Genomic DNA, 3,931 nt, shown 5'->3' on the forward strand with positions numbered 1-3,931 from the left:
CCTCCCGGTCGACTGGATCGGGCCCCTGGAAGTCTGGAAAAAAGAATGGAACCTGACGCCTCCGAGGAGGGGGCGCCCAGGGAAGGAGGGAGATCCGGGTTGACCCTGCTGACCGGACGGGAAAGAGGCCACCGGGCGTCCCCCCCCCCTTAAAACCTAGGGGTTGACCTGGTGGCCGGAAAGCGAACCGGCCAGCAGGTGAACCCGTTCGATTCCACGGGTTGACCTGGTGGCCGGAAAGCGAACCGGCCAGCCGGTGAACCCGTCCGATTCCACGGGTTGACCTGGTGGCCGGGAAGCGAACCGCCAGCAGGTGAACCCGTTCGATTCCACGGGTTGACCTGGTGCCCGGGAGGGGGACTCTGAAAATTTTTCAGCCCTTTCGACTCGCGGTTGACCTGGTGGGCCGAGAGGGGACTCGCACGGCAGGCAAGCCGCCCTGGGCTGACCCTCCCCGGCCGCAGCGAGGGACTGCCTCCCGGCCGACAGGATCGGGCCCCTGGAAGTCTGGGGGGGGGGGGGGAATCGCCCCACGCCTCCGAGGAGGGCTGCCCGGGCGGGCCTGGCCCCGGAGCTCGAAAAAAAAAAAAAAGGATCGGGCCCACTAGAGACATGGACCAGGCCGCCCTGGGCTCACCCTCCCCGGCCGCAGCGAGGGACTGCCTCCCGGCCGACTGGATCGGGCCCCTGGAAGTCTGGGGGGGGGGGGGAAATGGAACCTGACGCCTCCGAGGAGGGGACGCCCAGGGAAGGAGGGAGATCCGGGTTGACCTGGTGACCGGACGGGAAAGAGGCCACCGGGCGTGCCCCCGTTAAAACCCCTAGGGGTTGACCTGGTGGCCGGAAAGCAAACCGGCCACTGGGTAGGCCGGTCGGCAACCTAGGGGTTGACCTGGTGGCCGGGAAGCGAACCGGCCAGCAGGTGAACCCGTCCGATTCCACGGGTTGACCTGGTGCCCGGGAGGGGACTCTGAAAATTTTTCAGCCCTTTCGACTCGGGGTTGACCTGGTGGCCGAGAGGGGCCTCGCACGGCAGGCAAGCCGCCCTGGGCTCACCCTCCCCGGCCGCAGCGAGGGACTGCCCCTCCCCCACCCCCCGGCTGACAGGATCGGGCGCACTGGAAGTCCGGGACAGTATTTTCCCCGACGCCGGGGAGGGCGGGCGGAGGGGCTCTGGCGGCCAGCCCGGGCCCCGGAGCTCGAAAAGGAAAAAAGGACCGGGCCCGCGAGAGACGGGGGCCCTGCCGCAGGGGGGGGGGCAGTCCGACCGGGGCTCACCGTGCGGCAGGCCCGGGCGTCGGCAGGGGAAAGCGGGCGAGGAGGCGCGGGGCCGGGTGCCTACGGCCATACCGGACCGAACGCCCCCGATCCCGTCCGATCTCGGAAGGTAAACCGTCCCGGGCCTGGCTAGTACTTGGATGGGTGACCGCCTGGGAATCCCAGGTGCCGTAGGCAGCTTTTCCCGGTCCGAGTCAGCTCTCTCTCCTTTTCTGGGGGGGAAGGAGAGGGGGGGACGGGCCGGAAAGCCCCTCGTCGCTCCTGCCGAGTCGGAGGTCGCGGCCGCAGGTCACGGGTCTGGGCGCCTGGGGTCCGGCTCCCCACCCACCCGGCTTCCTCCGCGGAGGACCCCCCCCGGGGCCACCGAAGCCGCTGGGGGAGACGCCGGGCATGGGGCGGACTGGCCCGGACCCTCCCGGCCGCCGGCCCGCAGGTCCGCCCCGAATCCCCCCCCCGCGGCCACCCAGGCCAGGCCTGGCCAGGCGGGACGGACGGCGGGTGTCCAGCGCCCAGCGGCTTCCTCCAGCGGGGACCCACGGACCCCAAAGCCGCAGGGGGAGGCCCCGGGCCTGGGACGGACTCGCTCGGACCCCCTGCGCCCGGCCGCCGGCCCGCGGGACCGCCCCGAATCCCCCCGCGGCCACCCAGGCCAGGCCTGGCCAGGCGGGACGGACGGCGGGTGTCCAGCGCCCAGCGGCTTCCTCCAGCGGGGACCCACGGACCCCAAAGCCGCAGGGGGAGACCCCAGGCCCGGGACCGACTCGCTCGGACCCCCCCGCCTCCCCTGCGCCCGGCCGCCGGCCCGCGGGGACCGCCCCGAATCCCCCCGCGGCCACCCAGGCCAGGCCTGGCCAGGCGGGACGGACGGCGGGTGTCCAGCTCCCAGTGGCTTCCGCCAGCGGGGACCCACGGACCCCAAAGCCGCAGGGGGAGGCCCCGGGCCCGGGACGGACTCGCTCGGACCCCCCGCCTCCCCTGCGCCCGGCCCCCGGCCCGCGGGACCGCCCCGAATCCCCCCGCGGCCATCCAGGCCAGGCCTGGCCTGGCGGGCCGGTGTGCAGCTCCCCCCGGGCTTCCTCCCCCCGACGACCCGCGCCCCCCTGAGCCGCAGGCGGAGACCCCGGCCCCCGGGGCGGACCGGCCCGGGCTCGCCCGAGCCCCCTGCGCCCGGCCCGCAGGACCGCCCCCCCCGAATCCCCCGGGAGAGGCCCCGGCCTGCACGCCACTGACGACCCGCGGCCCCCAAAGTCGCAGGAGGCGCCCCCCCCCCCCCGGTTAGCCCCGTCTCGCTCCGCGCCCCCCGCCCCTCGCTGCCGGGACCGGGCGCCGCCCCAGAGTCAGCCGCAGCCGGCCGGCCTGAGAGCTGCCCTCCTGTGGACGACGGTGAGTTTACCTTGATACTAACCGGCCGTCAGCCAGGTCAACCCCATTGCTAGACTGGGGTGGACCTGGTGGCCGAGTGGGGACTTGGAACATTTGACAGCTGCTTCCCGGGGCTTGACCGGTTGTCCTGAACGCCCCCCCACCCCCCACCCCCAGCCCCCGGCTCCTGCTCCCCTCTCCCCAGCCTCGGTGCTCCGCTCCCTGCCTCGGAGGCTGCCTCTCTGCGGCGCCTGCATCGCCTCCGAGGACGCGCACCCTCCGGAGGCTGGACGTAAACCCACCACTGCCGCCGACCCCGGCTCTCCGAGGGACGACTGTGAGGCCCCCCACCCCACCCCACCCCCGGACCGCCCTGGGGACGACTGCTAAGCCTCCCCCACCGGACCGCCCGGGGGAAGACTGCGACGCCTCCCGCCAGGCCCCCACCCAGCCTGGGGGAAGACTGCTAAGCCTCCCCCCCACACACACACACACACACTGTCGGGGGATGACGATTAAGCCTCTCCCGGACTGCCCGGGGGAAGACTATTAAGCCTCCCCTGGAACCACTATTAAGCCTGCCCCCGGAGTCCTCGGGGGATGACTGCTAAGCCTCCCCCACCGGACCACCCGGGGCAAGACTGCTAAGCCTCCCTCCCCACACACACACACACTGTCAGGGGAGGACTATTAAGCTTTCCCGCTGGAGCGCCCGGGGCGGACGACTGTTAAGCCTGCCCCCGGAGTCCTCGGGGGAGGACTATTAAGCTTTCCCCCCTGGAGCGCCCGGGGGGGGGGGGGGGGGACGACTATTAAGCCTGGCCCCCGGAGTCCTCGGGGGACGACTATTAAGCCTCCCCCGGACCTGCTCCCTCTCGACTATTAAGCCCCCCCTCTGCGGTCCTCAGCACCACTGCCGCGCTGCCCTGGGAGTGGGGTGACATCCGGTCCGGAAAGCAAACCGGCCACCAGGTCAACCCGTCGAATCCAATGGGTTGACCTGGTGGCCGGAAAGCAAACCGGTCGCCAGGTCAACCCGTCGAATCCAATGGGTTGACCTGGTGGCCGGAAAGCAAACCGGCCGCCAGGTCAACCCAGTAGATTCAGCGGGTTGACCTGGTGGCCGAACGGGGACTTTGAAAATTTGACAGCCGCTTCCCGGGGGTTGACCTGTTGTCCCGGTGGGGACTTTGAACATTTGACAGCCGCCTCCCAGGGCTTGACCTGTTGTCCCGGTGGGGACTTTGAACATTTGACAGCCGCCTCCCAGGGCTTGACCTGTTGTCCCGGG

General features: G+C 71.6%; 1 non-coding gene across 1 annotated transcript; it reads left to right on the forward strand.

The window, feature by feature from the left end:
- The first annotated feature begins 1,336 nt into the window (after positions 1 to 1,336).
- On the forward strand, positions 1,337 to 1,455 carry LOC135979393 (5S ribosomal RNA). The gene has a single exon (XR_010596713.1). It is a non-coding gene; the product is annotated as a 5S ribosomal RNA (ribosomal RNA).
- The last annotated feature ends 2,476 nt before the right edge of the window (positions 1,456 to 3,931 follow it).

Source organism: Chrysemys picta, unplaced genomic scaffold, assembly GCF_011386835.1.
Source record: "Chrysemys picta bellii isolate R12L10 unplaced genomic scaffold, ASM1138683v2 scaf805, whole genome shotgun sequence".
In the NCBI taxonomy this organism is placed as follows: domain Eukaryota; kingdom Metazoa; phylum Chordata; order Testudines; family Emydidae; genus Chrysemys; species Chrysemys picta.